The sequence below is a fragment of the Oncorhynchus kisutch genome, unplaced genomic scaffold (genome assembly GCF_002021735.2).
Source record: "Oncorhynchus kisutch isolate 150728-3 unplaced genomic scaffold, Okis_V2 scaffold1039, whole genome shotgun sequence".
NCBI lineage: Eukaryota > Metazoa > Chordata > Actinopteri > Salmoniformes > Salmonidae > Oncorhynchus > Oncorhynchus kisutch.
Genome location: NW_022262984.1, coordinates 26893 through 39531, shown reverse-complemented (window position 1 = coordinate 39531; position 12639 = coordinate 26893). Strand labels below are relative to the sequence as shown.

The window sequence follows — 12639 nt, the reverse complement described above, 5'->3', positions numbered from 1 at the left end:
CAGACAAGACACAGACACAGCAACAGAATAGGATATGATGGAGAGAGACACCAGACAAGACACAGAGACAGCAACAGAATAGGATATGATGGAGAGAGACACAGACAAGACACAGAGATAGCAACAGAATAGGATATGATGGAGAGAGACACAGACAAGACACAGACACAGCAACAGAATAGGATATGATGGAGAGAGACACAGACAAGACACAGACACAGCAACAGAATAGGATATGATGGAGAGAGACAGACAAGACACGGAGACAGCAACAGAATAGGATATGATAGAGAGAGACACCAGACAAGACACAGAGACAGCAACAGAATAGGATATGATGGAGAGAGACACCAAACAAGACACAGAGACAGCAACAGAAGAATAGGATATGACGGAGAGAGACACCAAACAAGACACAGAGACAGCAACAGAAGAATAGGAAATGATTTAGAGAGACACCAGACAAGACACAGAGACAGCAACAGAAGAATAGGATGTGATGGAGAGAGACAACAGACAAGACACAGAGACAACAACAGAATAGGATATGATGGAGAGAGACACCAGACAAGACACAGAGACAGCAACAGAGGAATAGGATATGATGGAGAGAGACACCAGACAAGACACAGAGACACCAACAGAAGAATAGGATATGATGGAGAGAGACACCAGACAAGACACAGAGACAGCAACAGAAGAATAGGATGTGATAGAGAGACACACCAGACAAGACACAGAGACAGCAACAGACGACACAGAGAAAGTAATGGAGAGAGACAGAAGAATAGAGTTCCAGACAGTTGTAGAATGTATTCCAAGGCACATTGTAAGAGCTATAAAGAGAGAGAGGGTGGGAGAGAGAACAGGCAGAACCTGATATGTAAATGAGCAGAGCAAATGAAACTCACTTTTGACGACCTGATGATCATCCAGACTGTGTTTCTATTGAGAGATAAAAGGTAAGACGACGATTGTTATTAAAGTTGATGATATTGTTATGTGTATTCATATAGTTGATGATATTGTTATGTGTATTCATATAGTTGATGATATTGTTATGTGTCATATAGTTGATGATATTGTAATGTGTCATATAGTTGATGATATTGTTATGAGTATTCATATAGTTGATGATATTGTTATGTGTATTCATATAGTTGATGATATTGTTATGTGTCATATAGTTGATGATATTTTTGGTGGACAGAGTTATAATAGTCCTACTCTCATTAAAATGTGTTTGATATAAATTAGATGCTTCGGGTGAATTCGTTCTGTGCCCATCTGTGTGCCCCAGGGTGATCACTCCTACACTATCTAGAATCTAAAAGGGTTCTTTGGCTGTCCCCATAGGAGAACACTTTGTAGAACCCTTTTTCGTACTAGGTAGAACCATTTTGGGTTCCATGAAGAACCCTTTCCACAGAGGGTTCTGCATAGAAGCCAGGAGAATTCTACCTGGAACCCAAAAGTGTTCTCCTATGGGGACAGCCAGAGGACCTGTTTGGAACCCTTTAGTCTAAGAGTGTACTGTATCATAGGTCTATAGACCAGGGTGATCTCCTACTGTATCATAGGTCTATAGACCAGGGTGATCTCCTACTGTATCATAGGTCTATAGACCAGGGTGATCTCCTACTGTATCATAGGTCTATAGACCAGGGTGATCTCCTACTGTATCATAGGTCTATGGACCAGGGTGATCTCCTACTGTATCATAGGTCTATAGACCAGGGTGATCTCCTACTGTATCATAGGTCTATAGACCAGGGTGATCTCCTACTGTATCATAGGTCTATAGACCAGGGTGATCTCCTACTGTATCATAGGTCTATAGACCAGGGTGATCTCCTACTGTATCATAGGTCTATAGACCAGGGTGATCTCCTACTGTATCATAGGTCTATAGACCAGGGTGATCTCCTACTGTATCATAGGTCTATAGACCAGGGTGATCTCCTACTGTATCATAGGTCTATAGACCAGGGTGATCTCCTACTGTATCATAGGTCTATAGACCAGAGTGATCTCCTACTGTATCATAGGTCTATAGACCAGGGTGATCTCCTACTGTATCATAGGTCTATAGACCAGGGTGATCTCCTACTGTAAGACTAACAACAACTTACACTTCCTCAAAACAGGTTGTGTGTATTCATTAGTGCCCACTGTAACAAAACAACAGAAACCGTTTAGGTCACATTGTACAGCATTTAGAGAACTGTTTATGTTTTATGCAACATTTTAAAACTGTTGGCTGTGGAGTAAACTAATGAACACAGCCCAGGTTGTTGCCTACGACTCGGCATGTTGATACCTGCCTGATGCTGAAACCTGAACGTAGCCTGAGGGGTAAACTAATGAATACATCCCAGGTTGTTGCCTACGACTCGGCATGTTGATACCTGCCTGATGCTGAAACCTGAACGTAGCCTGAGGGGTAAACTAATGAATACAACCCAGGTTGTTGCCTACGACTCGGCATGTTGATACCTGCCTGATGCTGAAACCTGAACGTAGCCTGAGGGGTAAACTAATGAACACAGCCCAGGTTGTTGCCTACGACTCGGCATGTTGATACCTGCCTGATGCTGAAACCTGAACGTAGCCTGAGGGGTAAACTAATGAATACAGCCCAGGTTGTTGCCTACGACTCGGCATGTTGATACCTGCCTGATGCTGAAACCTGAACGTAGCCTGAGGGGTAAACTAATGAACACAGCCCAGGTTGTTGCCTACGACTCGGCATGTTGATACCTGCCTGATGCTGAAACCTGAACGTAGCCTGAGGGGTAAACTAATGAATACAACCCAGGTTGTTGCCTACGACTCGGCATGTTGATACCTGCCTGATGCTGAAACCTGAACGTAGCCTGAGGGGTAAACTAATGAACACAGCCCAGGTTGTTGCCTACGACTCGGCATGTTGATACCTGCCTGATGCTGAAACCTGAACGTAGCCTGAGGGGTAAACTAATGAACACAGCCCAGGTTGTTGCCTACGACTCGGCATGTTGATACCTGCCTGATGCTGAAACCTGAACGTAGCCTGAGGGGTAAACTAATGAACACAGCCCAGGTTGTTGCCTACGACTCGGCATGTTGATACCTGCCTGATGCTGAAACCTGAACGTAGCCTGAGGGGTAAACTAATGAATACAGCCCAGGTTGTTGCCTACGACTCGGCATGTTGATACCTGCCTGATGCTGAAACCTGAACGTAGCCTGAGGGGTAAACTAATGAACACAGCCCAGGTTGTTGCCTACGACTCGGCATGTTGAAACCTGCCTGATGCTGAAACCTGAACGTAGCCTGAGGGGTAAACTAATGAATACAACCCAGGTTGTTGCCTACGACTCGGCATGTTGATACCTGCCTGATGCTGAAACCTGAACGTAGCCTGAGGGGTAAACTAATGAATACAACCCAGGTTGTTGCCTACGACTCGGAATGTTGATACCTGCCTGATGCTGAAACCTGATTGTAGCCTGAGGGGTAAACTATGATACAGGCATGATATACTGGTTTTCTAAAAATAGCCAACTTCAGTTAGCTTCACATTCCAGCTCAGGCCTCATCCATCAGAATATACAGAACACAACAGAAAATATCTCAATGACTTGACATGTTCTGGTTGTGAATTCAGGCTACAAGGCTAGAATCCTGCCAGGGATTATTGTAAAGTGTGTAGAGAAATTAAATGTCTGGTGTAATGTTAATATAGTGAAGTAAAACACTCCTAACAGTCTACTTCTACTGAGACAGGTTGGTGTCAGTTTAATCATACAACATGGAGCTGACTGGACGTGGTCAAGTCAAATTCAATATATCAATATTCATATATTATAGTTCTACATTTAACATTTCATATGATAATGTAATTGTACCATAGTTCCTCTATAGTGTAGTGATCCTCACTATATGAGCCACGTCACAATTCCAACCAAGTTACCCAATTGGTGCCAATGGTGCGACGCGTAGGTTGTTCACCTTTAACACATGCAACCTGGGTTCGCTTCCCTGCCCCGCTGTTTGCTACATTGGTGTCTGAGACATGCTTTTGTGTGAGCCAGGTAACAATTCCCACCATGTGGGTTAACCCTATTGGTGCAATACGTAGGGTGTTGACCTCCCTGCCCGCTGTTTTCAACTATATTAACAGCACAGGCTGCCCGTAGGGTGTTGACCTCCCTGCCTGCTGTTTTCAACTATATTAACAGCACAGGCTGCCCGTAGGGTGTTGACCTCCCTGCCTGCTGTTTTCAACTATATTAACAGCACAGGCTGCCCGTAGGGTGTTGACCTCCCTGCCCGCTGTTTTCAACTATATTAACAGCACAGGCTGCCCGTAGGGTGTTGACCTCCCTGCCTGCTGTTTTCAACTATATTAACAGCACAGGCTGCCCGTAGGGTGTTGACCTCCCTGCCTGCTGTTTTCAACTATATTAACAGCACAGGCTGCCCGTAGGGTGTTGACCTCCCTGCCTGCTGTTTTCAACTATATTAACAGCACAGGCTGCCCGGCATTCGTTGAACAAAGAGATATAATACGAGTGAAAGGATTTTAGGATAATATCAGTAAGTGTTGATTTAGAGTTGTCTTCTGGGTTCAGCCTTCTAGTTGCCTTTATCAACAGGTTGAAATGTAATAAATGACATCACAATGACATGTCCTCAGAGTTGGAAAGATCCTACATCTGAACACATTATTTAACATGGTGACATGGTGCTGCTAGTGATAGAAAACATTAAGAGACAGAATACAGGTGGTGGAGTTTGCACAAAGTTTACGTACAACAATATATTGAACTAGGTAGACTGAGCATAGAGCTAAAGGCTATAACCACGGGGAAGAAACTGTTCAGATTGGGGTCTATAACATCCAATCACTTAGGTTTACAGCAGCTGACAGTTGCAATTTCATTGCTAATAACTCAAACTTCCTTTTTCAGATAAAGACATCATCTCTGTACAGATGTAGGATCTGAATTTGATCACCCTGTTGCGGGAAAACTAAAACTTGCAGTGTATTTGATGTTTTAAAAGGCTTCTGAAGTTTGTAATTTCCACTTTCCACTTTAAAATGTTAATTATAATCCACATCATTTTTCTGCTTCAGTAAACTGTCTCAAATTAAGATCCTACATCTGTAGCAAAATAACTGTCTTTCATGTGTATGACTCTATCAGGATATATATACCTCTTTCATGTGTTCTCCTTTGACCATTTGACATCTTGCATTTACTGTTGTTTAGGCTGGTTGAATGAGTTGTCTATGAAAGCTACTTCATCTGTAAGAAAACAGGCGGCTGCACCAGTGACTGTAAGTTATGTGATTTCCTCATATGAAATTAAAAGTATGTTTGTAGCCTACGCAGTTATAAAATGGCTGTTGAAACTGTGACACATTTCTCAGTACATTAGAAGTCAGATAAATGTGTTGAGACGTAGGAAAGATGGGCAAACTCTCGTTGGTCTTGGCTTTCTACAAACTATTATAAGGTTAGTCGATGTCAGACATTCAATAGTCAGAGTAGGTTTGAGCTATGATCACTTATCATGCTGACAAACCTGATGGTCTCTGTGAACTGATCTGAACAGGTTTAGACTGGTCATCTATGATATGTAGGTTATATACAGTACATTCTCTGTCCTGCTACTGGTAGGACTATAACATTATGTGAACTGATCTGAACAGGTGTAGGCTGGTCATCTATGATATGTAGGCTATAGCCGAGGTATAGACCTTGATCTGCATATCACTAACAAACTACTATTATACATTATAACCTAGTCTACTTTACATAATATAACATCTACATATCACTAACAACCCACTACTATACATTATAACCTAGTCTACTTTACATAATATAACATCTACATATCACTAACAACCCACTACTATACATTATAACCTAGTCTACTTTACATAATATAACATATCACTAACAACCCACTACTATACATTATAACCTAGTCTACTTTACAAACTCAACAAACAGTGACTTATTATCATTATTATTCTTATTATTATTATTGTTGCTGTACTGTCTAGAACTACCTTAACAAACAGTGACTTATTATTATTATTGTTGCTGTACTGTCTATAACTACCTTAACAAACAGTGACTTATTATTATTATTATTATTATTATTATTATTATTATTATTATTATTATTATTATTATTGTTATTATTATTATTATTATTGTTGTTGCTGTACTGTCTATAACTACCTTAACAAACAGTGACTTATTATTATTACAGACAGTTGCCATGGAGATGAAATGTCACAACTACGTTTTCATGTGATGCATTAAATCATCTGATTGTTTCTGTGTCTGTTAGTAAATGTTTTATAAGAGATAAATAATAAATGATAACAATTGACATTAAATAATTACTGTGTTAACCACAAACAACATGTTGGATCTCTGTTTAGGGGTCAGTGCTCTAAAATGAGTCTCTCTGGGGAGAGAGAGGAGGGGGGCCCTGCCTCTAAAATGAGTCTCTCTGGGGAGAGAGAGGAGGGGGGCCCTGCCTCTAAAATGAGTCTCTCTGGGGAGAGAAAGGAGGGGGGCCCTGCCTCTAAAATTAGTCTCTCTGGGGAACATGACACCAAAGCTAAGAGGTGAGATGACAATTTTTGATATCATTATTATGAGTTTATTTCCAAAATGTTCACATTTGTGTTTTAATCAGAAATGGTTGCTTATGGGTTCCTTCAATATTACTGTTCTCAGATTTTTAACTAATAGATTTTAGATGGGTATATATATATACTCACGTAGCTATCATAATTATGATGAATGCAATTACTGTAAATCACTCTGGATAAGAGCATCTGCTAAATCAGGGGTTCTCAATCCGGGGTCAGTGGAGGTACTGCAGGGGTTCTCAATCCTGGGTCTGTGGAGGTACTGCAGGGTTCTGATCGTTGTTACAAGCAGAATTTTGACAATAATACCATTATATCAACACACTCTTCACACCCAAATAGCTTTGGCATAGCATCAAGTCCCTTGCCAATAATGTTGCCTACAATGTTCATTTTCATCGAACACATATTACGTCCCGGATGCCTTCAACTGCCCCATTTATATCCATTTATATCCATTTATATCCATGCCCAATTAGGATTATTATTTAACAACATGATGTTGTGCTCCAAAGGGAGAACTTGAAATAACATGATGTAGATAATTAAATAATCAGAAGAACAACGTGTTTATTATTATACACTCTTAGAACAGAAGGTTCCTTATAGAACCAAAAAGGCTTCTATCACTTCCTTAATATATGGAACCACTAAAACATTATATATATATTTGGGTTCAGTGAAGAAGAACCTCTAGAGTTCTGATCAACGGAAGGTTAATGTTTAGAGGATGTGAATCAAGCAGCCTTCCAGTCATCAGATCACTTCTGGTGGGTTTTTTCCCGGCCCGGGATTTGAACCAGCCACCTTTTGGCCACAGCACCAACTCCTTAGCTGCTGGGCGAAACCCTGAGTTAATCTGCCAAAATGAAGACAAATTGCTGTGGTAAATGGTATGACTTATTATAATTATTATACATAACTCATTGCCAAAAGCACAAGACATACTGTTGCATGTAGGTCTACATTATTAATGGATTGATCATATAGAAATATCAAACATTATTTTAACTACTACAAAGCAATTACATGTGACTCAGGAACCACTGACTCACTGCATTATTCTATAGTATTATCAAGACACCTGCTGTTAACTCTTAACTACTTAGGACACCTGCTGTTAACTCTTAACTACTTAGGACAGCTGCTGTTAACTCTTAACTACTCAGGACACCTGCTGTTAACTCTTAACTACTTAGGACACCTGCTGTTAACTCTTAACTACTTAGGACACCTGCTGTTAACTCTTAACTACTTAGGACAGCTGCTGTTAACTCTTAACTACTTAGGACAGCTGCTGTTAACTCTTAACTACTTAGGACAGCTGCTGTTAACTCTTAACTACTTAGGACACCTGCTGTTAACTCTTAACTACTTAGGACACCTGCGGTTAACTCTTAACTACTTAGGACACCTGCTGTTAACTCTTAACTACTCAGGACACCTGCTGTTAACTCTTAACTACTTAGGACACCTGCTGTTAACTCTTAACTACTTAGGACAGCTGCTGTTAACTCTTAACTACTTAGGACACCTGCGGTTAACTCTTAACTACTTAGGACACCTGCTGTTAACTCTTAACTACTCAGGACACCTGCTGTTAACTCTTAACTACTTAGGACACCTGCTGTTAACTCTTAACTACTTAGGACACCTGCTGTTAACTCTTAACTACTTAGGACAGCTCACCAGGTGTCCTAAATATCTGCCGACTAGGTGGGACTAGAGACTTCATGCATAGCTTCAATTTAATATGGTGACCCACAGTGAGAAAACCTTAAACATTTTCTGGTCATGGTTACCACATTTGTTTTCAGAAAAAGGTATACAACCTAAACAAAATGCATGTCCCTGTCCTCTTTTTCAAGACGTGGCCGATTTAAACAGCCAGAAGACATTTTTTAAATTAAGAAATAACACTTTTTTTGACTACTTGTTGTTTCTAAATGACTGCTGGGTAATTTGAAATGCATCGAAATGTTCGTTCGTAGACATCGGACTGAGTGAATGCTGCGCAGTTTCACTGAGTTAGAAAACAAATGGACAGGTCTAGCTCACTGATTTGTAGATGAGCAGTTGCTACCTCAGATTATGAGCCGAGCAGGTGTCGTGAATGAGTTATGTAGTACCCACAGAAGGCCACAGGGGGGAGCAAGAGACCTATAAACACACTGTTTTTACCTTAAAAACCCTCAACCTAACAATCAATCAAATGTATTTATAAAGCCCTTTTTACATCAGCATCTAACCCTACGTATTACCTATTTTAGCATTAACCTTAACCCTAATTATTTTAGAAACTGTTATAGTAATAATATTATGTTAGTAAATACCATTATAGTACTAAATAGCACTGATTATTTTGTTAATCTAAACCCGTCTCAGCATTTTGCTGTTTTTGTTTTGTTATTTTATTATATTTATTATTTCAAGGCAGAACACTTGATCAACAAGACTCGTGTTTTATTTTTCAAATGTGGTTTGAACTGGGTGACCTAGTAACCTCTACGTGTAAGTCTAGCAATTGGCGTGGGAAAGGTGGGGCAGGTTAGAGATTTAAGGAATTAACCAGAAAAATACACTTTATTTCTCAGCTGCCCCACCAACGTCTGTAGGTGAATTAATAACTTTTCATTGCAAAATGTCCAATATATGGCAGCATAAGTTATAGGCTACAAGCAGCAATAGACCATGAAGCATCAGTTATAGTCTACAAGCAGCAATATGATGGACCATGAAGCATCAGTTATAGACTACAAGCAGCAATATGATGGACCATGAAGCATCAGTTATAGTCTACAAGCAGCAATATGATGGACCATGAAGCATCAGTTATAGTCTACAAGCAGCAATATGATGGACCATGAAGCATCAGTTAGTCTACAAGCAGCAATATGATGGACCATGAAGCATCAGTTAGTCTACAAGCAGCAATATGATGGACCATGAAGCATCAGTTATAGGTTATAGTCTACAAGCAGCAATATGATGGACCATGAAGCATCAGTTATAGTCTACAAGCAGCAATATGATGGACCATGAAGCATCAGTTATAGACTACAAGCAGCAATATGATGGACCATGAAGCATCAGTTATAGTCTACAAGCAGCAATATGATGGACCATGAAGCATCAGTTATAGACTACAAGCAGCAATATGATGGACCATGAAGCATCAGTTATAGTCTACACGCAGCAATATGATGGACCATGAAGCATCAGTTATAGACTACAAGCAGCAATATGATGGACCATGAAGCATCAGTTATAGTCTACAAGCAGCAATATGATGGACCATGAAGCATCAGTTATAGGCTACAAGCAGCAATATGATGGACCATGAAACATCAGTTATAGTCTACAAGCAGCAATATGATGGACCATGAAGCATCAGTTAGGCTACAAGCAGCAATATGATGGACCATGAAGCATCAGTTATAGTCTACAAGCAGCAATATGATGGACCATGAAGCATCAGTTATAGGCTACAAGCAGCAATATGATGGACCATGAAGCATCAGTTATAGACTACAAGCAGCAATATGATGGACCACAAAGCATCAGTTAGTCTACAAGCAGCAATATGATGGACCATGAAGCATCAGTTATAGGCTACAAGCAGCAATATGATGGACCATGAAGCATCAGTTATAGTCTACAAGCAGCAATATGATGGACCATGAAGCATCAGTTATAGTCTACAAGCAGCAATATGATGGACCATGAAGCATCAGTTATAGGCTACAAGCAGCAATATGATGGACCATGAAGCATCAGTTATAGACTACAAGCAGCAATATGATGGACCATGAAGCATCAGTTATAGTCTACAAGCAGCAATATGATGGACATAAAATAGCATGCAACCACAGACTATATGGTTTTCTAAAATGGTTTTCTAAAATGGTCACTCATTACTTTAGTTAGCAAAATATCTCGTATTAGGTCTGTGTTGCTTTTGGGCGAGAAAAAGTGACTATAGCAGGTATTGAATCCCAGGTAAATAATCAGTATTAGTATAAATGCATTATACAAATCCTGTTAATATCTGATATTGCGAGTAAACAACCTCAGAATAGAAAAGACAGAGTGCGTCTTCCAGCCCGTCAATAAATTACATCTTGCAACCCTGGCAGTTAGCAAATAGCACCTTTTCAACTTTAGGGCACAAGTCCAACTCCTTAGCCACTGGGTGAAAACCTGAGTTAATCTTGGGGAATAAGCTATGAGTTAATCTGCCAAAATGAAGACAAAATGCTATACATGGTATCACTTGTTATACATAATTATTATACATAATCGTTGCCAAAAGCACAAGACATACTGTTGCATGTAGGTCTATATTATTTATGGATTGATCATATAGAAATATAAAACATTATTATAAACTACTACAAAGCAATTACATGTGGCGCAGGAACCACTGACTCACTGCATTATTCTATAGTATTATCAAGACACCTGCTGTTAACTCTTAACTACTTAGGACAGCTGCTGTTAACTCTTAACTACTTAGGACAGCTGCTGTTAACTCTTAACTACTTAGGACAGCTGCTGTTAACTCTTAACTACTTAGGACACCTGCTGTTAACTCTTAACTACTTAGGACACCTGCTGTTAACTCTTAACTACTTAGGACACCTGCTGTTAACTCTTAACTACTTAGGACAGCTCACGAGGAGTCCTAAATATCTGCCGACTAGGTGGGTAGGTAATTTAGGTAATGGGTAGGTAACTAGGTCATTTATACCCATAAGTGTAAAATGTCTTTATTCTCAGCACTTATACGACCAATGTTCTACTCTGAGACACTTTGGCCATATGGACCCAGATCTCAACATAATGTTATAAAAAGACAGAATGTTTGTTTTACATAATAATAAAAAATGAATATTACCAATGTAACCCACTGTAAAGACTGGGTTCAGTTGATTGTGTTGCACTGCTCATGTCCGCGTTCTGGAACTGTCCGCATCCCCGTACAGAACTGTCCGCGTCCCCGTACAGAACTGTCCGCGTCCCCGTACAGAACTGTCCGCGTCCCCGTACAGAACTGTCCGCGTCCCCGTACAGAACTGTCCGCGTCCCCGTTCGGTGTGGATGTTGTCCGGTTACGCGCAGAGTGGACTGAGGTGATCTTGGGGAATAACGACGGAGTTTGTTACAGTGTTGAAACACCGAAGTTTATTGTTCAATTTGCTTTTTTCCTTACGGTCAGGGACAGTATGAGTGTAGCCAGATCCTTTTCACTCTCTATCCTTGTTTAAGTTTGTGGTTCACCGGATTCATCATCGAGACGAGGGAAAGACGAACGACCTGCTAACTAACCAAGCTATTCGGTACAGCTCGGTAAGCTAGCTAGCTACTCTACCAGCAGCATCCTAGTTATCCTAGCTAGTCGGTACAGCTCGGTAAGCTAGCTAGCTACTCTACCAGCAGCATCCTAGTTATCCTAGCTAGTCGGTACAGCTCGGTAAGCTAGCTAGCTACTCTACCAGCAGCATCCTAGTTACCATAGCTACTCTACCAGCAGCATCCTAGTTACCATAGCTACTCTACCAGCAGCATCCTAGTTACCATAGCTACTCTACCAGCAGCATCCTGGTTACCATAGCTACTCTACCAGCAGCATCCTAGTTACCATAGCTACCACTACATCATCACCGGCTGTCTGCATTTCTTGTGGACCGATGGAGCTCCCCGGTTGTTTCTTCCACCTGTTAAATCCCGGTGAGGGCTTCTCCCTCTCTCGTTGACGGATGCTGGCTACCTCTGTCCGGTTCTCCTCTCTTCACTAGATGGACGGTAACTTTAGTGTTTAAACCCTCTGTGTCCAATGACCAAACTTTTGAATATTATTTTCAGGGTGCCTCAAGAGCAGGTATTGAACCCCGGGTAAATAATCACTAGTCAGAACCTCAACCTCAGTAGACATTCATGATAAAAATCATCTTCATATCTGATATTGTGAGTA

General features: G+C 40.6%; 1 long non-coding RNA gene across 1 annotated transcript; it reads left to right on the top strand.

Annotated features, from left to right (window-relative positions):
* The first annotated feature begins 873 nt into the window (after window positions 1-873).
* Window positions 874-6488, top strand: LOC116364218 (uncharacterized). The gene is made up of 3 exons (XR_004207941.1): window positions 874-962; window positions 5260-5327; window positions 6450-6488. It is a non-coding gene; the product is annotated as an uncharacterized LOC116364218 (long non-coding RNA).
* Window positions 6489-12639: the final 6151 nt, after the last annotated feature.